This window comes from Leptosomus discolor, chromosome Z (assembly GCF_034619465.1).
Source record: "Leptosomus discolor isolate bLepDis1 chromosome Z, bLepDis1.hap2, whole genome shotgun sequence".
Classification (NCBI taxonomy): domain Eukaryota; kingdom Metazoa; phylum Chordata; class Aves; order Leptosomiformes; family Leptosomidae; genus Leptosomus; species Leptosomus discolor.
Window position 1 is genome coordinate 21,073,452 of NC_141419.1, and position 25,885 is coordinate 21,099,336.

Consider the following 25,885-nt stretch of genomic DNA (forward strand, 5'->3'; position numbering starts at 1 on the left):
AATGTGTCACAAGCAAGATACAAGGCAGGATATCTCAGAGGTATGAAGAGAGGTGACCTTGAGGCTGTTACAAAATCCCTACTTGCTTTGGAATACAGAGAGCACAAAAATGATTTAATGCTGTAATTGGTGGTTAGCAATATTCCGCACCAAGCAGACAGATGAAGGATTTGGGCCAGAGTGGCGCAGAAGGCGGCCCAAATCCAGCAGCAGAGCAAGATAAGAACATGCTCCAACTGGTATGTCCTTGCCCCTTGCATTCCAGCATTCCCTCCCTTCACAAAATTATCCTTAGGATCATCGTATGATGCAGTATTATTAACTTTGCTGGGATGCAGGGTCTCGCAGAAAAATGTTTCACCTGCACTGGCAAGGCGCCATGTCAGGAAACTAACAAAGCTCCACTTGCTTCCATCTTACTGTCCTTCACTTGGGTGGGTGTCAGCAGCGTGGAAACGCAGAAAAAGAACATATGTCTGTATTTTTGTCTTCAGCTGGGCAGACACAAGGGAAGGAGTTGCCAAACAAAAGCAGACATGACAAATAATCTTGAATTTTAGTGCAGTAGCTGAGGGCAACCTGTGCTCTGCTGGGTTCACTATGGCAGGAAATGAGCCCACATTATCTCCCTTAATTAGAAAATGGGCCAAGAGCTGATTAAATAAACAGACTGCCACATGCTTTAATAAACAGGAAGGCAACTGATTTATCAACATAACTTCAAGAAGGGAGAGTAATTGGGGAAGCAGGCAGTAGGTAAATAGTAATATTAACCTGTAGGACTTAAGATCTTTGTTTAAAATAGATTTTATCAGCCTTTTGCAACCCAGTGCAGCAGTTATAAAATCAAATTAAGCAAATGAGCTAAATAGGATTCCCTCTCCCATTTGGGAGTTGCATAACTTGTCCTTTCTGCAATCAAAGAGGGGGCTGTTGTTTAAAATGCTGCATATCTTTCTCCTATCCCCGTCACTATGTTAATTTGACAGATCTGTTTTCCATGGGGACAAAAAAAAGGAATCTGGCACGGTCACTGACCCTGCAGGTGGTCCTGAGGAAAAAAAAAAGCATGACCAATTGGTTAATTTGGGGGAAAAGAAGACGTCTAAAATCCTGTCTGCCCTTTTCTGCACCTAACAGGCAGACAAGGCAGTCTGCACTGTGAGAGCTCTCAGAAGACCTTTAAGGCATGCCTCCATGGAAAGGCTATCAGGAAGTAAACTAAGGTTTGAATTTTAAGTTGTGGCATCTGCTTGGTGCTGGCTCCCTGTGTGACCAGCTTTAATTTCCACTGGCAGTAGTTCACCTTAATTCACTTCTGAGCCTATTCCCATGGCCAAAACTGTCTAGTGGAGTAGTGCCTATTCCCTCCATCTCACCCTTACCCTCTGTAGGTGACTGCCTGTATAGGGTGCTTTAAACGCTTCATCTAAGCATGCTTTTTAGTGAGAATCTTAATGTAGCTGCCTCAGCACAGTAACTCACTGTTCAAACAGCAGCCCAGCTTCAGCAAGCAATGCCCTCTACTTCCTTCCTGTGATTCCTTTTCTCTAACAACAGATTTAATAGTATGTAGGACTTAAGAAATATGCCAGAGTACGTTATAAGCACATCATGAGCAAAACAGTCTTGGTTCTGGGAATTTTACATAATTTATTGCCAGTTAACAAAACTTTTAATTACAGATCTGGGTACTGAGGAAAAAACATAATTAAACAAATCACCTGATGAAGAAACACCTTTCTTCCCCAGGCTCTAATTCAGTAAAAAACTTCTGTTCCCCTTTCTGGGTCTCAACTTGCCTTAGTTTCACCATACATTGCACTCAGCTACTCCTAATCCTTTTGCTGAGGTTGTAGCCTGAAGGACCAGGCCTGTAGCTAGGGCCTAAGTGCTTCTAACCCTTATTAGGCCTGGAGCAAAGGCCTAATTGCTTCTAACCTTTTATCTATTGTTTATTTCTTTAAGAAATAGACTAACATTTGTCAGGAAGAAACCTTGAAACTAACTAATCACTGCAAGGCCTATAAATATGTCAACTAATCACTTTAGGGCCTGTAAATAAATAGTTAGACAGGTCGAAACCTGTGCCCCTCTGTGTATAAATGACTGATAAAGGTGTCTGAGGGTGTGCTAGCTTTGTGGTGGAATACCCCTAACACCCAGGCCTGAATAAAGCAATATCTCCTCTCTAAACTTTGATAGTTTTGAGAGTCTTTATTTCATGTAACAAGGTGAGGGGCAATGCAGGAGATCAGGGGAGTGTGTACTGCTGCTTACTTCTTGTTTTTGTCACTCCAGCATGTGTTTACTGTGGCACACAGTCCCTCCGCGGTGTCCCCGCTCTGGTGTGAGTTGCCCATGATCCACAGTCCCTTCAGGGGTGTGCCTGCTCTGGCACAGGGCACTTCTTTCCAAGAGTACGTCTCTAACCACATCGCCAGCAGTGCCACCAGCCATGTGTCCTCTCCTTTTAGCATCTGCTGCTTTCTCAGAATATTTGTGAGCAGAGGCACCATGTGCTTCTCTGACTGATTGACATGGTGGGTTATTTGCAGTGGTTTCAGGGGCAGCTGGAAGTAGCTGTGGCTGGCACAGGACAGTTCATGTGGCCACCTGCCACAAATCTGCCCTGTAGCCCCCTGCTACCACAATCCTGCCAGCATAAAGCATCTTCTGCAAAGTAAGTCATATCTGTTGGTTAAAGCCTTGCTTTCTGGTCCAGTTTTGTTGTGGGTTTCTTGCCTGTCTGTGGGTAATAGCTCTCTTCATTGTTTTTCCCATGTGGAGTATAAGAATATTTAGCATTTGAGAGAAGTATTGTGAGACTGAATTCAGCAGTGTTTGCAAAGTAGTCTAATGCCACAAAACAAAAGTTGTAATAAGAGTAGAACTTGCTCCTGTTTCAGCTCCCTTCAGCAGCAGGCTGGATCCTTGACACACACAAAAGGAATGAGAAGACCAAAATTTCCTATGTTCCTTAACTTGGCGTTCACTCATTTGCTCTGCTGTTGCTTTAGGAGTTCCACTGGTGAAAACAGGAGGTGTGCAAGCACGCTGCCATCATGCTTCCTAGCTCTGTAGACTTCACATGAAACTAACAGTCTGTTAGTCTGGGCTCTGAACTACAGATCCAGACCCATGTTCCCCTTCTTTCTCAGGGTAGATTGGATATCTTCAGAACTGCTTTGTAGAACACCTCATCTCTATTAAAGTGTTCTCAATGTACTCCATCCCCACTTGTGAAAGGTGTAGCTCTTTGTAGTTAAGATAACTTGAGACTTGGTTTTAATATATTTTGCTGTATAGCAAAAAAAAAAGCATCAGCTTTTTTCACTTTTAAGGAATACAAGCTGCTGTATGCAAGGCAACATAATCCCTTCCAAATAATTTTTTTATTTCTTTAGCTCAACACAGCATAAATCATCATAAATCTGATTTTCCTTTAAAGAGAGAGGAGTACCTTCTCTGATATGCATCACTGTCCATTACTCCCATCTCAGAAAATAAGGGCTAACTAGCAGGAATAAAGTACTGCTACAGGTGGAGCAATCTCCCCTAAACTAATCTATCATTTGAAAGCGTCTTCTAGCGATGTGGCAGCAGCAGGTCACAGAACTTTCTCTGGTGTAAATGGTACTGTTTCAAAGAAAAATAATTTCTCCTTCCATTCCTCAGTGTGAAGGAGTGGGTCTCTTTTTTAGCAGTAACTGCTGACCATGTTCAGATGCCTGATTTGGCTTGATGATTGCAAAGCCTGTTTACTGCTGCACTCCAAGCTTAGCTGGAGCAGGCACAGATCATGAAACCTGAGCATCAGTGCAGCTACAGCAACATGACTTCTAGAAAAGGCAGGGAGAAGAAAAAGGCTAAAACTTTCTGAAAAGTAATAAAGTTCATGCCAGAGAGGCATTAAACCACAAAGTGTTGTTTGTTGTTGGGTATTTTTTGTTTTTTGTTTTGTTTTGTTTTGTTTTTTCCCCTGGCAGGAAGGTTCCTGTTGGACACAGAGACAGAGGCAAAGAATCCAGCAGCTATACTTCAGTCATGTAAGAACCTTCTGATTCAGAGGCCTCAGAGATTTGCGTCTGCATCTCAGTCCAAAGCATTTTCTTGGCTAACTGTTAGTTGGTGATGCTGCCAAGTCTGCTTACAACTTCTCAGCATTGATCTGTGTGTATTGCAGTATCTTGTTTTGATTTCTAGATCTGTGCTTTTCAATTTGCTTGATATTTCACTATGCCTTGTGTTTGTCAGAGTTAAGGAAAAAAAAAAACAAACAACAAAAGCCACCTGAAAATGTGGCAAGATTTCAGTGTTAAATTTGGAGGTCTGAGCATGGTGTAATTCACTTGGGTGAACAAGGTTCCGAAGATACATTTATTTTTTTCAGACTCGAGCAAAGTGTGGACCTAGCTCTTTTTCTCACTATTGAGCATCATTACTCATTAACAAAACGTTACATTATATCTTTACAGAGGAGAGATAGGGCAAACAAAAAAGGAAATTTGATAGTTTTGCTGTGCAAATCTGTGCAAGGTCATAGAGCGCCTGAAAACGTGTGCAGGGCTTGTATATTTAATATGTGTTTTGAAACTCATGTTTCTAGTAAAAAAATCTAGGTGGCAAACCCAAGTATATTTCATCTCTTCATAGCCACCCAGTTACAGAACTGTGAGCAGGTCAGGCATTCATATTGTGCCGATGAGCAGTGGGAAGTGATGAGTAAGGAGGACCCTGCCAGATCGGAAGCAATGATTCACATGGTTTGAGTACCTTTGCTTCTTTCACAGCTGTTAGGAATTGTCAAATGCACAGATCTGTTTTGCCAGAGATGCCAGAATATGCCATTTTTGTATGTTTTTCTGGTTAACTAATGTAGTGTCCTCTTACAGAGCAAAGAGTACCTTTGGTGCTCTTTCAGAAATATCCAAAAATATGTTGCAAACCAGTCAAATTCCCAGCAGATTCCTACATAACTTTGGAAACTATTGAAATTTACCTCTGAGGACAGGAGTAAAAGACAGCAGAATTTGGCCATCTGCTTTGCTTATTCCTCAGAAGTCTTTTTTTTTTGTGTGTGTGTGTAAGAGTAGAATTATAGAAAGGTTTGGATTGGAAGGGACCTTGAAGGCCATCTAGTTCCAACCCCCCTGTCACAGGCAGGGTCACCTTCCACTAGACCAGGTTGCTCAAAGCCCCATCCAACCTGAACACTGCCAGGGAGGGCACAGCCACAGCTTCTCTGATCAGCCTGGTCCAGTGCCTCACCACCCTCACAGTGAAGAAATTCTTCCTAATATCTAATCTTAATCTCCCCTCTTTCAGTTTGCAACCACTACCCCTTGTCCTATCACTACACTCTCTGGTAAACAGTCCTCCCCACCTTTCCTGTAGGCCCCCTTTAAGCACTGGAGGGCCACTAGAAGATCTCCCCAGAACCTTCTGTCCTCCAGGCTGAACAACCCCAACTCTCTCAGCCTGTCTTCACAACGGAGGTGCTCCAGCCCCCTGAGGATCTTTGTGACCCTCCTCTGGACCTGTTCAAACAAGTCCATGTCTTTCTTGTGCTGAAGGCCCCAGAGCTGGGCACAGTACTCCAGGTGGGGTCTCACCAAAGCAGAGTAGAGGGGGAGAATCACCTCCCTCGACCTGCTGGCCACACTTCCTTTGATGCAACCCAGGATACAATTGGCTTTCTGGGCTGTGAGCGCACACTGTTGGCTCATATTCACCTTTCCGTTTACCAGCACGGCCAAGTCCTTCTCCCCAGGACTGCCCTCTATCCACTCATCGCTCAGCCTGTATCTGTGCTTAGGATTGCCCCAACCCAGGTGCAGGACCTTGCACTTGGCCTCGTTGAACTTAACGAGGTTTGCATGGGCCCACCTCTCCAGCCTGTCAAGGTTCCTCTGGATGGCATCCCTTCCCTCCAGCAGGTCCAGTGCACCACACAACTTGGTGTTGTCAGCAAACTTGCTGAGGGTGCACTCGATGCCACTGTCCATGTTGCCGACAACGATGTTAAACAGCACCTGTCCCAGTACCGATCCTTGAGGGACACCACTCATCACTGGTCTCCACTCAGACATCGAGCTGTTGACAATGACTCTTTGGGTGTGACCATCCAGCCAATTCCTTATCCACCAAGTGATCCATCCGTCAAATCCATGTCTCTCCAGTTTAGAGACAAGGATGTCATGTAGGACAGTGTCAAAAGCCTTGCACAAGTCCAGGTAGGTGATGTTGGTTGCTCTTCCCTTACCCAGCATCACTGTAACCCCATCGTAGAAGGCCACCAAATTTGTCAGAGAGGATTTGCCCTTAGTGAAGCCATGTTGGCTGTCACCAATTAACTCTTTATTTTCCGTGTGCCCTAACATATTTTCCAGAAGGATCCACTGCATGATCTTGCTGGGCACAGAGGTGATACTGACTGGCCTACAATTCCCAGGGTCTTCCTTTTTTTTTCCTTTTTAAACATGGGGGTTATTTTTCCTCTTTTCCAGTCGTCAGGAACTTCACCAGACTGCCATGACTTCTCAATTAGGACTATATGCAAATTTGCAGATAGACACACTATCTGCAAAGTGTCTGTGTCACTGATGAAGATACTGAACAGCACTGGACCCAGTATGGACCCCTGAGGGACACCACTTGTCACTGATCTCCATCTGGACATTAAGCCATTGACCACTAACCTCTGGATGCAACCATCTAGCTAATTCCTGATCAACCAAACAGTCCACCCATCAAATCCATACCTCTCCAATTTAGAGAAAATGATGTTGGGGGGGACCATGTCAAAGGCTTTACAGCAGTCCTGATAGATGACATCCGTAGCTCTTCCCTTGTCCACTGATGTAGTCACTCCATCGTTGGTCAGGCAGGACGTGCCTTTGGTGAAGCCATGCTGGCTGTCTCGAATCGCCTCTGTGTCCTACGTGTGCCTTAGCATGGCTTCTAGGAGGATCTGTTCATGATGTTACCAGGCAGAGAAGTGAGGCTGACAGGTCAGTAGTTCCCAGGGTCCTCCTTCCCACCCTTTTTAAAAATGAGTGCAATGTTTCCCTTTTTCCAGTCACTGGGGGCTTCACCTGACTGCCATGACTTTTCAAATATCATGGAGAGTGGCTTGGCAACTACAGCAGACAATTCCCTCAGGACTCTGGGATGCATCTCGTCAGGTCCCATAGACTTATATGTGTTCAGGTTCCTCAGGTGGTCACAAACTTCATCTTCTCTTGCAGTGAGAGGGACTTGGTTCCCCTAGTCCACGTCTTATGGCCCATCCACTTGAGAGGTGTAGGAAGAGAGATTGCCAGTGAAAACCAAGGCAAAATAGTTGTTGAATACCTCAGCCTTCTCCTTGCCTGTTGTTACTAGTTTGCCAGTCTTGCTCATCAGGGCTGTACACTTTCTTTAACCTTCCTTTTCTGGTTTACATACCTGGGGAAGTCCTTCTTATTATTCTTTGCATCCCTTGCCAAGTTCAGCTCCAGCTGCACCTTGGCCTTCCTGACCCCATCCCTACACAACTGGGCAATGTCCCTGTACTCTTCACAGGATACCTGTCCCTGCTTCAACTGCTGGTGCATTTCCTTCTTGCCATTTAGTTTGACCAGGAGGTCTTGACTCATCCATGCTGGTCTCTTGCCATCCTTGCCTGGTTTCTTACACCTGGGGATCGAGAGCTCTTTCGATCTATGGAAGTGTCCTTAAAGATCTGCTGGCTCTGTTCTGCTCCTTTGTCCCTGTGGGCATTTCAAGGAGTTGACGAACTCCTTGAACAGCTGGCATTTTTGCTAGGACACTTCCCTGAGCAGTGACACACAGCCTAATAATGACACAAGAGAGGTGGTGGAAACATGGAGCTGGGGGCAATGTGATGGTGTAATGTGATGCCGCTTTTGTGGCAGCCTGCACTTTAGACTGCACAAACACTTAGCCAAAAGTATAGTCCTTCACTGTATGTTGGAAGCATCCCTACCTTCACATGGGAGTTTGGGCTTGCAGCAGTTGCTAGTGTGAGCCCTGCTGGGTGTTTAGGCAATCACACAGAAGTCAGGATACCAAATGAAGAAGTCTCTGTTTTCACATGACTTACTCCAAGCACCCTGTCTGTTTCGGGATGAGCTAATTGAAAGTACTGTGGGCAGATGGTGCTCAGGTGAACACTTAAGAGTTTCTCTTTTATGCTTTTTGCTTTGCTACAGCAAGGCACAAATATCAGTCCCCCAGCTCTGTCGGTGCTGTTCATGAGGCCCAAGTAGCTGCTGTTACACACTCAATTTACTACAAACAGTACATGTTTTCACAAAATAATTAGCAGCTTTGCTACATCTTTGTCTATACCACAAAAATGTGTACTCATCAGGCAATTCTTTGCCAGAAATGCCAAAGGCGTAGTAGAATACCATAAACATAGCCCATCTGGCACTAGCCTCATCCAGTGCTCACTGTGGAAAAATCAGCAGTAGCGGTCTTAACAAAACATGGCAAAGTACTGGCATTTTGACAAAGGTACTCAGATGAAACACAGCTAAGTTAAACAGGATGATTAAATGAGATTTTTCAAGCATATATTTAAAAGAAAAGTGTACCTTTCTTAATTCACTTGATTTTTTTCCAAATTATTGATTTGTCTGCTTAGCTAACTTTTTTATGTTTATGGTGAAAGTTAAAGTTTCTGCTTTTCCAGTCCATATGCTCCAAATGTCCATTTACAGTCTTTATGAAAGCAGTGATGGTACCCATAAATCAATAGACTGTGAAATATAGATTATTTGTCCATCAGCAGGGGACAGTTTGAGCTCCAAAGTAGAGGAGAACTAATTTCATTAAAGACACTGTCTTGTTGTTACCACTATCCTTTATAGCTACCCAACTCTATTTTTGTGTTGCTGTTCATTACCATCGAAGTACAGCCCTTCAGATCCTTCTGAAGTATCCTGTATTATAGCACTTAGAAAAAGCAAGACAACAATAATATCCACACATACATTGTTTTAAAGATATCTCTGGCTTTTTATCCTCCTGGTCTTCACAGTGTGTTCTGTGTGGTGTCTGGATGGCTTAAGCTTTAGGCAGGGAGCACATAAGGTTTAATCTTGTTCAGAGTCATAGATGCTGCTCTTGCTCCAGAAGGATAATTAATCATTCCCTAATTAATCTGTCATTAACGGATTCTATCCCAAAAATATATCAGTGAAGCTTCTGTATGAAAAGCTTTTCTTTCTGCTTTCCTTATACTGTGACATTGAAGCATTCAGAGGAAGAGCTGGCAACCCCCTGCCACTCTGATAAGAACAGGCAAGCCTAACCCAAATAGCTCCTTCTGGAGAAGCTGGCATCTAGCTTTTCTATCCCTTCACTGACGTGCTTTTGTCTGTGCTCCCACAAAAGTGCACACCATGCCCTTTACTAGATGAAATTGACTATCAGCCTCTCTTAATGCAAATATTTACCATGTGCCTTGTAGAAAACTGTGCCCAGTAGGTACATGTGCCCATAGATGCAGAACAAATACCCAGTGTATGTGTACATGCAGATAACTGAGTCAGAGGTCGTTTACCAGTGTGTGTGTGTGTGTGTTCAGTGGCCCTCTTTAGGCATGTAATGTAGGCATATAGCTATGCTAAAACTGTTCAAAATTCAGGTATTTGTGTGTTCACACAAATTTGTTGTCACAAATCCTGATTTAGGATACTGCTGACCATGCCAGTTTGTCATGGATGAAAAGCCACCCACTAATCGTGTGTCAATCGCATGATTGGTGTTCCAAGCTCATATGCATTGATGCTCGCTGTGTCACTCTGCTTCTTTGTGGGTTTTCAGAGAACAGATTGAAACTAGATGAGTTCTTGGCCCAGCAAAGGCTCAGGCCTTTACCTCCTTTGGAGCCTGGACCAAACTGCTGTGAGTTTGGTTAAGGGGTCAAGTGCATCCGTCACACAAGTACCATTCACAATATGTATTTATCTAATAATTTAGTTTTCCTACAGATTTGTTGCTTATGTTTGTTTTAAATGCTGTCACTCATCACAAAGTGTTAGAGTGACTTAGTACTTGTTCAGGTATTATCCAAAATTAGACAAATACTTACTGAGCTAGCTTTAAAGTAGGTGTAATTTTCTTTCTTTTATCTTCTGCCTAGCTATTCGCTTTAGTAAAAGAGTCCCCATTCAGGCAAGGCTTGTCACTGCTGCCAACTGGACAGCAGTATTTGTTTCTTCTTAAAAAAAAAAAGGTAAAAAATAAAAGAAGAAACTAAGCATTCCCTGCCCTGCTCCCCCATCCAGTTTATCTACTTGAAAAAGATGTGGTAATAATATCCAACAGGATTTCTTTTACGTTGTACAAATGATGAGAGTTTCTCAATGAATGGATCTGATCACTAACTGAACAAGAAACCAGTGGCAGCTAAATAAATGCTATCTTTTCCATCTCCTCCATTTCCTGCAAGAAAATAGGGAGGAAATGAGAACTCTAGGACTTAACACTCCTGAAAAATAAGATTCTCAGCTTTGATGCTCAAAGAAAGTAGAGTCATGAGATGCACTGTGGTGCCAGAGTTTCTGAGTAAATAGTTTCTGGCATGCATATTTTTAATAACTGTTTCTATCACATCAGCTGCTTTGCTTGCACTGAACCCAAGCACATGCTGCTGAGAACAGGAGGACAGAAGGACTTTCCTACTGACAATTTTCTGTGTGTCCTCAGTTCATCAGAGGTTTTGCAGTGGTTATTTTTGGTGCTCTGGATTAACCACTCTGCCATCTCGTGCTTTGACACAATTACTCCTCTTTTGTGGGTACCTAAGTACAGGTGTCTGTTGCTGGTGAGGAGTACACCACATAAGTCCTGTTTTAAAGTTTAGCTAATGAATGTAAATTGTAGCCTGTTGAATAAAAAGGCCTTCTCCAAATTAATCTACATTTCAGTTTGCAATAAACAACACCACATTTGTACTTCAAAAAGATTATGAATATAAGATAAAAAGAGATACAGGTAACAGTCCAGAATAAAGCAAGAACAGGGAATTTTTGAAGAAGTTTGTTCCTCCAAATATCTTCAATTTTGTAAAACATTAAAAGAGCAGTAACTAACTCCAAAATAGCATCCATCTTATACTCTCTTTTTTTTCTTTTTTTTTTTTTTACAGTGAACTCCTATGAGATTGCTATAATACAAAAGACATAAGACACAAAAATCTTTTCCATAATTATTTAATTAATTTTAATTTCTGATGAGTTAATGTGAATCTTGCCTAGTCAGTAGGCTGTGGCTCTGTGCTAGCTCAGTATGTGTGGGGAGTAGCTGGCTTGGTTACAGCAACAAGGAATAAAAACAGAGTAGAAAAAGGCAATTGTGATTGCAAAACCACAAAAACGGCAGGGGCATTCCAGGTGAGGTGTGATTTAAAAAAGGAATTTGAAACTATTTGCTTCATGATAGATACGTGTTTCTTCTACTCTACTCACATGTGAGCTTCCTGCACATGGACTTGCCCGTGTTTAAATTCTGAGCTGAATCAGATCCAAAATTGCTCCTTATTAACCATAATGTGATACCTTACTCTGCCTGTTCTAGTAACTTGTAGCTGATGTGCGGAAAATCCTGGCACCAGCGCTCAGTGTTCACAAAGGAGACAGAGGAGTCCTGTAAAATAAACTTTATTCGAATAAAGGGAGAGTCCACTGGGCATATCCCGTGGGGTCTCTCAAAGTTGCTGGGGTCACAGCCCCCTGTTTATCCTAATTTCCCGGCCGCATAGGACCCTCTCCCATTCCCCATTGGCTAAGGTACTAGGAAGGCACAGACTTCCCGATCCGCTTACTACATATACTGTATTTTTACCCCTTAACATGTACCCCCTTTGCATCATGCATCATGCATCCTATGTTTCATTATCATGTCATTATGCATCTCCTGGGCGGAGAAGTTAATATTAATAAGTCTATTAAGCCTGCGCACTGTTTCCTAAAGTTGAAAAGTTCAAACTTCCCTTGAAACTTTCAAGGAAAAAAATTTTTTTAAAGATTTATCTTCTTATCTAACAGAGCTTTGTAGTCTTGTCCTTGGTTCCTGTCTAATTGCTGAGATATATGGCACCTCCTGTTTTACAAGGCCTGCTGAATAGTGTTGTATATCTGTCAAGACCTCCTTGTCTTAGTCTTGTTACTAAACACGTCTCCTCTGGATAAACAGTGCCATGTACTTGCAAAAACATTCTCCTCCTTATCTATCACTGTTTAGGTCTATGGTATCATGTATCAGCCTGGGTAAATGGTACTATATTTTTGTAAAGACTCTCATAATCCTATCGCTGATGTGAATCAGAGTTGCAATTCATGCCTCATCAAGGAAAAACCCTGGAGAATATGCTTTAGGTAGGATGAGAAAGTGGCAAAACTGTTAAGACTTTAATCAAATAGGCTTTTCTGCATATGATTTCTATGGGTCCATATATACTATTTCTTGTAACAATTAGCAAAAGGGGTCCTTGCTGATTGTGCTCTGTGGGGAAGGCACATTAACTGCAAGCAGAGATTGGAAGAAGCTTTTCGCCATCATTGCAACAAATATGATGGGAGCTTCTCCACCGTGATTCCTGTAATGCTTTTGGAAATGCTTTTGTCCTGTCTGCATTAGCATCTCCACTGCTCTTATTACTATGGAGAGAACTACTGCTGTTCATCCTCTTCAGCAAAGGATCATCTTCCCAGTTTAGATATATCCTCTGCTTCTTTGAATAGCATAGATCAGCTGCCCTTACTAGACTGAAACAAGGAGGCTATCCACTGAATTAGTCTTGTCAATCTTCAGAAATAAAAGACTGCTTAAAAAACCCCAACAGCAGCAAAACTTGAGATTTCCTAGAACTCAAAACAACTTGAAATTTTGGATAACTGTTCACAAAATATTTATAATTTCCTTTCTGTAACGCTTAATGGCTTAATCCAGTAGTCTAAGTGGCATCAGAAAGGAATTGTGAAGACGTTATTAAGAACAAGTTTCAGGAATGCTATTCTACCTAACTAAAACTATGTATTTTTGAATCTTAGTTTTATTGAGTGTTGGTCTGGGCTGTTATTATTTTTCCTAAACCCACACGAACCAGAAAACTGAGAAACAGCAAGTCCAGTTTTTCTAATTGCCAAAAGAAAAAAGCTAGTGCCTCATGAAGTTGGCAGTTTTGTAAAAAAAAAAAAAGAAAAAGAAAAAGGAAAGATGTATTTATTGTCCCATTTAATAGATCTGTTAATGTATACAATTATTTATGCAGAATACCTACTATATGCAGCCAAATTGTTGCTCATAATAGTACAATAGACTAACATGTATCCTCATACATTTCTGCAAAATTTTATACTAGAGGTAGCGTTAGTGTTTGCTTATTCACTCTGCATGACCTCAGTGTCAAAAGCAGCACATTTAAAGTCCATTTAATAGGGTAAGATACACTGAAACCGACTACAGAAGGACTTTTATTTTATTGTTACAGAAGGCAAAAGCACATAGAAGCTGAAAGTGTCTTGATGCCTTTAAGCAAGTCGGTCATCCAAATGTGTGTTCTGTATATCTACCTGGATCTAACCCTACTGACAGGTGCATTTCACAGTGTGATTTCCTGATCCTGTTCCAGCTTGCAGTCAGTTGATAAAACGCCTTTGTTATCAGTGATAAGGTATTACATTTGCAGACAAGAATATTAACTGTGTCCTACAGACATCACCATACAAATTTAAGTGTAATCAACTAGGATTATTATCAGGCCATCTTTAGCTTCAAAATAACTACACTGAGGACAAACAAATTGTAGGAGAGATTAATTTAGTCTAGTATATTATGATAATTGAGACTCGTTCAAGTGGAAGACATCCTGAAACCTAATAAAGGAAATACCCAAATGATGAATATGCCCATCAGATAGCAATTAACGAGTTTGTCGGTTTTTTTCTGTCAGTGTACAGAGACAGGGGCAGCTAAAGAAGTAGAGGAAATTTTTTTAGTAACTGTGGAGAAAACAATTTCTAAATGAAGATTTAAGGCATGGCTGTAACTAAAAATGCCAGAAAAAAAAAAAAAAGTTTTTGCAAATTGCTTGACTTACAAATCTGGCTTCAGCCTTCGTGTCCTCATCTGAATATAGATTAGTTGTGCAGCACAGGATCTTGGACCGCATAATCTGTGCTACTCCATAGTAAACAGCCTGTTTGGTGACCAGGAGACAAAGAGCTTTGTCCACATGATGATTATTTGCCAATTGTTGAAAACTTTGTGTAGAAAACAAAAAAAAGTCACAGAAGTCATAGTGATTTGTGCTTTGAAGAACAGTATGTAAAATGTTCTCTTACACCTTTTTCATCTATTTGTGCTGGGGTTCTGATTTGAACAATGAAAAGACTGTGAACTGGCTCCATGGGTACATCAGTGAGCCTTTCTGCATATGTATGGGATTCCCCTTGGGTGGGGCTTGCTTTTCTGCCTGTGAGAGTAGGGAGGAGAACGGTATGTTGCTTGTGTCTGCTCCAGCAGAGCCTTCTAGTCATGAACCACTGATCAGCAGGGCTGTTTGTGTATTGCCTTCCTGCCCAACACCATATATTTATTCACAGGATTGTTACACAGATATCAAGTTCCTTAACCTTACAGATTTATATGCCGAATGTATCTAACATGCATTTTAGAGCAGTAGGGAGGGGAGGAGACCAGACATCCATCAGAGATAAAGATTTTATTACCCTTTTAAGACTGTGTGTTGCATTTTTCCCATCTTTTGGGAAGTCATGTTGGTGCTCCCTGAAAAGTATTGAGAAATGCATCCTTCCATGAAATCACAAATGCTAACAAAACAGACAGATTTCTGATGCTTACCAAGCAGCTTGTTAGTATTAACTCCAGCAAGTGAGGAAGTACTTTAAGAATTTGACAAAAAATAGCAAATGTTTCTCTTTAAGTTACTTAGAAGTTAGTCCTGTGTTAAATTCTCCTCAGTGGCTGATCTGTGGGCATATTCAACACACAGATAGGGTCCAGATTTTATTTTCTGTTTTGTATTTTGGCTTTGAAAAACAGCATTTATTTCTGCCTTCATTTTTTGAGTTAATTGTGTAATCCAAAATTGAGAGCAGGAACAAGTCTGAATGCATCAATACAGAATAATGCTCTGGAATTTCTTGTAATTCATTTTCAAGAAGAAGCACATCTGGTATCAAGGCTCTGGTACGCAGAGTTTCTGTTAATGATGTTTTGGGTGTTTAGTCGGCACTGAAAGACTTTAGAAGTCTTAATATCTTTAAAAATGTTTGTGTCTGTTGTCTGCCTGTCTGTGTCTGATTCTCTAACTTGTCTGTCTAGCCTGTATATTTCATTTAATATACAGCTGGGGCTGGGTATTGTAGTACCTTAAGCCAAAGAGTCAGTGTTTCCAGTCTTCCTGCCTTCTCAGAAGAGTCATTCAGCAGCTAGTTTTCATTTCCCATGTTTGGGAAGTACCCTTATGTGCTTTTAATTGGTAATTATTAGTCAATAACATACCTCTACACCTTTCCCAAATTAAAATGAACAGTAAAGTTTCAGAGAAGCACAAAACCGGAAAGTCTCAGGCAACACTAAAGAAGACTCAGCTTTCCGTTTCTGTTAAAGGCAGTGCTCACTTAATGGCTGTGCGCACCAGAATAACTAAAAAGCCATCTGGCTGATGAGGTCTGAGAGGGACTTCTCCACTGAGTTAAGTAGAGTGGGGCTGTGTGCTAAGTTCCCTGGTGCCCATCAGAATCAGTGAGAGATTCTCCAGCAGGCTCTGTGAAGAGCGGGTGATGAGGTTTCAAAGGTAAATATCTCAGAGGGAGAGTTTGGTAAGTAGGAGCAGTTTGCTCTGTAAAAGGCTCAGCAGTAGGCTCTGCGGCACACAGCATGCCTTGTGCTGCTGCCCAGCTGAGTCTGGATGCTGTGGGTATGACCCTTCCACTCATTCTCACCAACATTTTGAGTGAAGCTAACCTTTTCTTTGCCAGCTTCATGTTTCTGTCAGTCTCTTTGAGAAACCATTTCCTGTTTGTTTTCCTTCCCTATTGTAAATTCCTCTAAGAAAAAAAAAACCCTAAAAGTAGGTCACTTTCACAAAGCATGTACCTATTCACTGTTATAAGGATCATGAGGGTTTTTTGTTGTTTGTTTGTTTTCGAAAAGCACGTCTTCTTCATTGTCATTGGCTGAAATCAGTAAAAGCTTATGCACATGTGTGCAGGAATGGAGTGTGGCCATATGTCTGTACTTCTGTGTCCATCATTTACCAGTAGCAACATAGGTCAATACAGAAAAATATCTGTGCATCGGAGATGATGATGTTTTGTAAGTTTTAATATTTTTGTGACTTAGTAACTTTGGTGAGCATTTCCAAAACCAAAGCCAAGCAGGTCTTGGAACGTGAAGGCCTGTTCAGTGGAAGCAGGGAGAAGGCTGCAGAGCCATTTGCAGCAACTTTCTCCTGACAGGGTAGGGGCAATAGGGTTAAGGGGGAAGACAGTGGGTGCAAGGGACCTTGAACATAACTGTATAACCACACAAAAATCCAAAAATGAAGAGAGAGAGACACTTGGGGAGAATTTATATTACTATAAAAAATAAATTCTGCCTCTACAGAAGGGTTAGGAATGGCATGGTAGGTTCATGCTTCATGACTTTTGAGCAGTGAAACACTCACAGCTGCACATAGCTGAAACTCACATGGCGAACTGGTTTAAAGCACTCTAGTTTACATCTCTTGCATAGATTATCTAGGCTCCTGCTCTTTCCTTTGACTGGACACATTTATCCATGTCTAAACTCCTGCCTCTGATGCTATTTTTTTCTTTTAAGGTAAGAATGGAGATGTGTTTTGCATGTTGAATGTGTTGCTTATAATGTTTTATTATTCTGTTGGGAGGCAGTTTGCCTTCCACTGCTCCTGAAGGAGGGTCGCCGAGTTTACAATAAGTCCGATATGGTCCACATTACCCTCTTTACTGCTTTTCTGATGAGATAAGATGCTACTGTCTGACTGCAAATAGCTGTTCAGCAGCAGCTGCAGAAAGTGGTGGCATTGTACTTGGCAAACCTATCAGCTGTCGCTATTGGTTACACAGTGTGGACGTGCAGACACTGAGTATGTGTGAGTTTAGAGGTCTGCAAATGTTAGCGCTGCTTCGAGAAGCATTAGCACTAATTAATCTTCAGATAAAGAAAATAAAAAAATAATTTAAAGTCTGGGAAGAAAACACTGACTTTGGTAATGACTCCTCCATTCCTGAATGTATTTTAGGTCCTTTCTACTTGTGGCAGATTTTGCTGAGGAAGGTGCTGAACAGTCTCTGAAGTACATGTGCCTCCTCAGCCCACAGCGAAAAGCCTGGCCCCACAAGCCTGGCAGCACCCTGCCGCAGCAGCTTGAGGTGCAAACCGCTGGGGAGCAGCCGGGGCAGCACCTGGCATCCTCAGCTGGGAAAACCAGCTTTGGAAACGGTGTCAGGCCCTGTCGGTAAAACCTCTGTATGCATGGTGTTGAACCACATCAGAGCTTGTGGCCCCTGCACTGCCCTCCCCAGGAAAAGCTTCCCAAGGGCTTCAGATCAAACTTGAGTGCTGCTGGATTTTACCAGCTTCTAGATGCCTACTTTGGTCAGAGCTAGTTATCGTGGTGTTGATGTAGTAGTAAATTATATGCTGCTCTTCAGTATTTCCTAGCATAGTTGCTTTTTTCTGATTTCTCAAAGAAAGAAGAGGGAGAGGCATTTTGTATCCACTTATGTATAAAAAAGTAGGAAGCTGTCCAACAGCAAAATAACAAATGATGCAAGATGAATCGTTAAGAAATTAAATCTAATGAAAGCTCTGGAAGGGAAGGAAAGTCCTACAGTTCTGGATAGGATTCTAGGTGGAGCATAGAGTAAGATACAATTACAAGACTGTCAGGTAGCCCTTTATGTTATATATTAATGATCTTATAACAAATTATTCAAGCAAGCTGTGAAGATTTTCATAAACTTGTGATAACTTGGTAAATCTAAATAGGTTTTCAAAAGGAAATGCTGTACAGGCTGAAGATGCTGTGAAAGAGTACCTAAAGGGGCAACTATAGTGACCCTTAGATGCAGCAGCCCTTCAGCCTTGACAGCAAAGGGCACACGTGTGCCTTGTATGTGGATGGCTGTTGGACAGACCATCTGATATGTCTTTCCAGAAAATCTGCTGACAAATATGAAGAGTTTTATAGAATGGGGCAGCCAATAATCAGAGAGTTTGCACCAGAGCGCCTGTAAATCAGATCAAAAAAATGCTGAATGGATCCCAGACCCCAGTTCCTAATGGAGTCTGTGAATGCTCCAAAACCCCATCCTAGAGACAAATGTCACAGCTCTGGTCAAGTCTTAAAGAAGATTTGTGTCCACGTGCCCTTTGCACCCACATGTAGGCAGAAATAACCAGGCAAAGAACGTATCTCCATGTTTCCTGTTGGCTGCAGGTTCAATGATGATTGCAATCCCTTTTCTTACATTAAATTAAAAGGTTTCTTGCTTTTGCAGGTGATGTATTTCTTTTTGTTTGTTGCATGCAGCACCATTTGCCTGACATGGGTGGGGAAATAAAGCTGTCAAAAATGACAAAATTCTCCGTGCTAATTGCCAGTTATGTTCATTGTCCTTGAAAGTGACGGAGAGGAGCAGAACCACGGTGGCATACAAAACCATACGAATTTGCAGAGATGCAGAAATGTTAACTGGGAAGAGATATGTGCACACTTACCAACAAACGCCATCTGCTTTTTAATCTTTCCTTCTTGTTTTACAGAAAGAGATGACAACCAGGATGTGTCACTAAAAAGCTACCCACTGAAGAAAAGCAAAATCCAGTTTTCTTCGTATGGCAGAGTTCAAGAACATGACAGCCCTCCACTGTCAGTGTTCTTAACCCTGAATATGCATCTCATCTGAGCATCATGGATTACTGAGAAAAATAAGAGTAAATTTCATATTAGGTCTAGCTCCTTTGTTAGGGATGAGAACATCTTCAGCCACAGATGATACCAGACTGTGCTCCTGCTGCTAAAGCTTTACTGAAATTCAGGTCCCTGGGCTGACCTCCAGATTAGTTGTTTGGAAACAAAACTATTGTTCGCTGCAATGTTGTTTTCTTTTTCTTTTGTTTCTTGGTATGTGCTTTGTTTCCTAAGTGCAGCAGAATATTAAGATGGTCTGGAATTGCAGAAGACTTTTTAGCCTTCAATACCCCTCACCAGGCCACCCAAGGCTTGGCCACCGTTCCCAAATGCCAGTGAGCCTTGTGTTTCCAGGAACACAGTGTGTCCTTCGGCTGATCAGGCAGTTTGTGCTTCATTGTAGCTCTTAATTGGGTGACAATGGGGCAGTGTCTGATCTCACTTACATGAGCAGGAATCCAGATACAGCTCTGCAGTGTTGAAGTCTTTTCTTTGAATTCATACTGTGACTGAAGCAAATCTGTTCAGTATCTCTATATTACATAAAAAACCAGCTATAGTCAGCATTTTCTTGAAGTACCCTACTGAAGTACACCAGTCTGTCATGTAATTTGATACCCTCTCATCCTCTTAGAAAAGGATCCCTCTCATTCACCGTAAAGTTTTATCTTTTCAGGGAAAGAGAAATTTTAGTAACTGGGAGGAAGATACAGTAAAGATGAGTAGTATAAAGGTTAGAGCAAGAGGGACTAAGTGAAGGTCTCTGTTGCATCTAAACAGTGTCCAGCAGTGTGGCTTGCTTTCCACACTGGACTAATACAAAATTTCTTTCCAGTTCTCAGTCCAACTTAACTAACACATATATGGACAGCCTAGCAGGATCCATTGGAGTAAATCAAGTCTTCTATGCCAAATATGCCCTGATAAGAGGCTTTCTTCTACAAAAAAAAAAAAAAAAAAAATTAAAGCAATACTTAACAGAAGGGTCAGAAGAGAGATACAGCTGAATAAATGGGAATCAAGTGGAACACACCTATATATTCTGTGCCTTCTAATGAATTTTTCACACTTTTGTTATTGTGAAGAATAACTCCTTCCTTAGTAAGTGCTGGTGTCTTGCTGCCTTCTAAAAGTGCGTTAGGTATGTTTGCATCTTCTGAGACAGTATCAGAAGCAAATCTCACAGAGTGTTCAGTGACAGGAACATTTAAAATAGAGGGGTAGCAGACACTAAACAGTTGCAAACCTTTTCTAGCTCATATTGTGGTACGTTCTGATTTACTTGCCTGCTTGGTTAAAATAGGGCTTAGTGATCACGTCCTTGCTGGGACAAAGAGCTTTTTTGTCTGTGAACATTCAGTGTAGCTACAGTGGAGGCTTTTCTACATCTTTAGAATTATGCAAGCAGCATCATCCTTTGCTTTCAAGGGGATGGACTGAAGTGTTCTTACCTCCTTCAGTGGTCTTTGCAATCAGGTTAATTCTTTGGGGATTGGAATGCTCACACAGATAATTTCTGGCCTGCTGGCACTTTCGCAGGGTTTAACTAGCTTGTGGAATTCATTGCCGCAGCTCCTGCTGAGTTTAGTTGCCTCATTTTAAAGAAGATGAGAAATGTTACATCTTTGGAAGAAGGTATGTGGTACATGTGGATGACAACTGCCTGGAATTACAACATCAATTGCATACAAAAGGGTTTCTTGTACTCCTCCAAAATGCCTGGGCTGTGGCACTCTTGGAAATGGAGCTATAGCTGACACAGTGCTCCTGAATTCACTGTGGTCAGTTGCCATTTGGTGTTCTTACGGCTGGGCAGTACTGCAGTGCTGTATTTTAAAGAGTAACGTGAAGATGCGAATGCGTGGAATTTTGCACATAAAGATCAAGGTCACTACTTAATTGAAAACCATGGTATTTTGTGCATAAAATAATTTATTCTTCATTTTATTACACTACTTACCATATGCTGGTTTGAGTCTATTCACTGTAGCTCAGTCTGAAGATGAAGCAGAGTTTGTTCCCAGTTACTTTGAATTATTTTTTAATAACCTTTTTGTGAATGCATTAATTTTGTGAATGCAAAACTTATCTGTTGTAGTATTTTTCTTTTTCTAAAACTGTTTTTCATAAACACTTGTGTTTTCCTTTTAGTACAGCACACTGTATGAGGCAAAGGAGGGAAATGAGGAGTTGAACCCTAGGGGTTTTTTGTTTTACCTGGCCAAAATTGCTGTAATGGGAATAGCCCATCACAACCCAGGAGCTGAACCAGCCACAAGGAAGTGCAAAATACTCTTGTTTTGATTTCTTATTCTGCTGGGAAGAACATGGAGTTTGCTAGGTGATGAAATAAACTTTCTCCAAACGGCAGGGTTTGGCCTTCAGCTGAATATCTCCCAACAGATATTCTTGCTTCCAGTGCAGAGATATTCAGGCACAGCCTGGCCTCTCTTGGCGTGGGCCATTTCTCCATTTTCTGCGCCTGGTATTTGATATCCCAGTAAGAATAATGTCTGGAATGTGGCATCACTACATAAAAGTACCATATTAGCCCTTCCCATAGAAGAAAGAGGAGCAGCATCTTGAATCTCATGCTCAAGGATTCCAGCTTCGTCAGATTTTGCTCGCCACCACATCTGGACAGAATCACGTTTTGGTTGTTAATTGAAGGTCCTGATTTATGTGATTCCTCGGGATATGTAATGAGAACTGAGTTTAAACATGACTGAATGCAGAGGCGCCCATTTCACCTACTGAGAAAAACTTTCTACCTGATTTTCCAAATTATGTATGTTCCTAATCATTCCAGCATTTCATACAGTTCTGGGATTTGTGGGGAGAAGGGGTTGTTGTTTGGGTTTGTGGTTTTGGGGTTTTTTTAATCAACTTTCTGGTCTTTCAATCAGGTCTTGTTTTTCTTGCCTAAAACCAATTTCTTTTAGTCTCGTACTGAAGAGCTGCTGTGTTAAACTTCAAGGCACTATAAGAGGGATCACTTCAGCTAACTGGACCTCAGTCAGAGTATGAAAGTTTCTTGTGATACCAAAAATGCCTTCAGTGATTAAAGACTTAATAGCTTTCATCGATTGTCTCTGTAATAAGGGATTTTGTAATGAACTTCTACTTGGTGTGAACATAGAGTAGTGTCACTGTAATGACAAATGTAACATGAAACAAAAACTTAACATCCCATAGGTTTTATGAAGGATAGAGTCCCAGGGTTTATCAAAGGTATTTTTTTTTAACTGATACACAGCAGTGAAACTGATGATTTCCATCAGATTTGAGAGAAGTTGCGTACTTCAGAAAACTTGCGCTTTGTCCAACAGCTGAAGCTGTAAGCAGAAAAACATACCAGACAAAGTATTTGATTCCTCTAACCAATGGATTCACTAAGAACAAGGCAGAGAAAGAGGAGGAAAACTGTTAATGTGTAACTCTGTGGGGACCTACAGACAGTTACTCAAGATGTGCAGAAACCTAAGGGGTCATTGTCTCAGTGGTCATGTGCAAGAAAACTCCTGGGGCTCTGTGGAAAGGTCACAGAGAGCCGTACCCTTTGTAGTTGGGGAGCCACATTATCAAGTCTCTATTAACAATGGACTAAAAGCATCTTCTAGCACCTTTGTACTTCAGGTTGAGTAGATTACGCATTCTGGAGCCCTCTTACAAAAAGCCATTCCTTTCACTTTTTACTTTTTCTGCATATTCTTCAAGTTTCTCATATTTTCCAGGACTGATGTCTCGGAGCTGGCCTTCTGCCTTTTTATCTTCTTTTTGCTTCTCCAAGGACAATGTTGTTACAAAAAGTAGCTTTCTCACCTCTCTTTGTGCCTCCGGAAAGGATACCTCTCACCTTCACCCTCTGAGGAGAGACCATCGAGGGTTGGTTTTGCATTATCTCTTCAGAAGAGCAGAAGCAGAGAGCAAGAGATACCTGCAATCACTGCAAAACAGGATGCACTATGTATGAAACAGCAATATGCTTGCTATTATATAACATGCTTTAAGTACTTTAGAAAGGGGATAACACTGGGAGACCCAGTATAGACAAGTAGTCAGTGTTTAGACATTTTTTCCTATATATTGGAAGAAATTAAAGACATTTTTAGTATTTTGGAGACTATTCCAAGGGCAAACCAAGCCAAATCACTGATAAGAACCTGGTAGTGATATACATTTAAATCTAAAATAATCAAACTTGATTTTTCATTTATTTCATGCTAAATAGAGAGACAGTGTTTTTCAAGGTTTAGACAAGTAAGTTGGAGCTATTAAAGTAGTTGTTTATTTTCTGTTTTAATGAGTTTTCCTGTTTAAAGACAGATATAATATAATAAAGAATTATAATAATATTCTCCCAAGGAAAAAATAAATTACTTGTCCAGTCTAATGCATGCATGTGTGTTTATGTGCGTGCGCCCATACGTATAAATATATATGTTTGAGTGGGGTTATGGATGTGGAAGTGTCAGTGTGTGCATGTTACACTCCCTGCTCTTCCCCACAGAATACACTTTTTTATTTTGGCAATTTTTAAGTGGGATGTATCTTTCTAAGAAATAAGTGATTCCTTTTCCTCCTCTGTGCATCAGCGCTGTTTGCTAGGTTAATATTTTTAATGATGTCAGATGTGCCTTGGGCTCTTTTAGTTGTTTGTTGTTAAATGGTGGTTCAACTGTATGGGAAGAGAGACCGACACTGGTTGTAGTTATTAAAAGGAAAGATTACTTTTCCAATCAATCCTAGTAGATGAAGAGGTGAAATACAAATACAAATAAAAGAAACATAACCTTGCAGAAGTGTTGTGAAGTTGTTAGGGACCTAGCTCTTCAGCAAGAAAAATGCATGTGGGTTTCATACCCTGGGGTAGAGTTTCCTGGCAGGCTTACAGGACTTACAGGTGAATGAGATCCATCACTGCCAACACACCAACTTCCTCACAGCCCTCCTGGCACCAATGCAACACCAAGAAAAATTGACTGAACATCATGCTAATGAAAACTGGCCAGCCTCGCACCGACACCAGCAGGATCAGACTAACACCACAAGTAACCTTTCTTTAGCTAAGCTGGCCAGCTAGTACTTGCCCAACACTTCTTTGAGCCTGGGTAACTCATGGGTTTCATCATGTTCTTCAGCTGGTTACTGATGGGCCGCTCAAAGACAGGAGGGACATGTAAGTAGCACCAAGCCAGTACAAGGCAAAGTTTCATCTCCTAAAAACAGAACTGAAGAGCCTTGGTTAGAATTCCACAGAAGGAAAAGGAGGTGTAATAAGACAACAGAAACTACCTCGAGCATATAAACTTACACCTCATTGGACTGTTCTCTTTGTCGTTTGGCCTACTTTCTAAAACATGTATGACAACATAAATATATATGCACTATTATATATAAAGCTACTGTATACGAGTCAGTTACGGAGCTTGAGGGGACCGGGAGCATAGGGGTTAAGAATGGCTGCTGGCTGTGTAGAGACAGCACCCAGGAGAAGAAGCACTGATGCTCATCTTTGGGTGTCTGATGGTGGGGAAGAGCTGAAGTTAGAGATGCTGGGATTAGTGGAGTAACTGGAGAACAGCTGCTGAGGGAAGCTGAGGAATTTGGCAGTGCTGAAAGAAGCCCAGTGGCAAGGGTAGCAGGAAGGTTCTCAGGACAGCATGTGCATATCGATACACCAGAGGGCTGTGCCACCATTCAGAGGGCCCTCAAAAGGTTGGAGAAAAGGCCAACAGGAACCTCACGAGGTTTAATGAAGGGAAATGCAAAGTCCTGCGCTTGGGGAGGAACAGCCCCAGGTATCAGCATATGCAGGAGGCCACCCAGCTGGAAGGGAAGGACCTGGGGGTCCTGGTGGACACCAAGCTGACCATGACCCAGCAATCTGCCCTCAAGGCAGAACAAGGCCAACAGCCTCCTGGGCTGCATTAGGAGAAGTGTTGCATGTCAAGGGCTGATCCTTTCCCCAGGTTCAGCCCTGCTGAGACACACCTGGAGTGCTGGGTCCAGTCCTGGGTGCACCAGTACAAGAAACAGTACAGACTGGAGCAAGTGCAGAAAAGGGCCGCAAGGATGATGAATGGACTGGAGCATCTCTCACGGAAGGAAAGGCTGAAAGAGATGGGAGTGTTTAGCCTGGAGAAGGCCCATGGGGGCTGTTATCCATATGTATAGATATTTGATGAGATGAGTGAAGAAAACAGGCTCTTCTCAGTGGTATCCGATGACACAAGCAATGGACACAAACTGAAGTACAGGAAACTCCTATTAAACATAAGGAAAAACTTTTTCTCTGTGAAGGTGGTCAAACCCATGAGCAGGTTGCCCAGAGATGATGTGGGGTCTCCATCCTCAGAGATATTAAAAAATCCAACTGGACACAACCCCGAGCAACCTGTTAAAAATGACCCTTGCTCTGAGTAGGGGGTTGGACTAGCAACCTCCAGCATTGCCTCCAACCCAGAGGTGTGGTGAGCCTGCCATTACAGCAGCGTGTATAGGCTTTTCAGCAGTGATAAGGCTGTGCAGTCTGCTATTGTCAATTTCCTTGATGGCAAAGCAGGATTCAGCCTCCCTTTTCTATTCCGTACTGTTCTTTGTGGTCCTCAGAGCCGGCATAAAATAAAAATGTGGCAAACACAGCAGGCAACACAGTGAAAAACAAACAGATCTGCCTGATTAAAAAAATAGTTCTGACATACAACAGATGGGTCTCATGATTTGAGCCCTTGGATTGTATCTAGTATGTCACAGCAATCAGAGCAATTCAAGAAAATTGACTGGTTATCTGAAGGTGTCACGCACCTGATGCATGTATTTAGCTAACTGGAGCCATTCTGGCACCATCAGTAGCAGAGTATAAGCCACACATTACTCATACCCCTAAAAGCCACACTGTAG

At 41.8% G+C, this 25,885-nt stretch overlaps 1 protein-coding gene across 1 annotated transcript in view; it reads left to right on the top strand.

Annotated features, from left to right (window-relative positions):
• Positions 1 to 25,885, top strand: part of MOB3B (MOB kinase activator 3B) — a 74,863-nt gene that overhangs the window by 38,085 nt on the left and 10,893 nt on the right. The window lies entirely within an intron of this gene.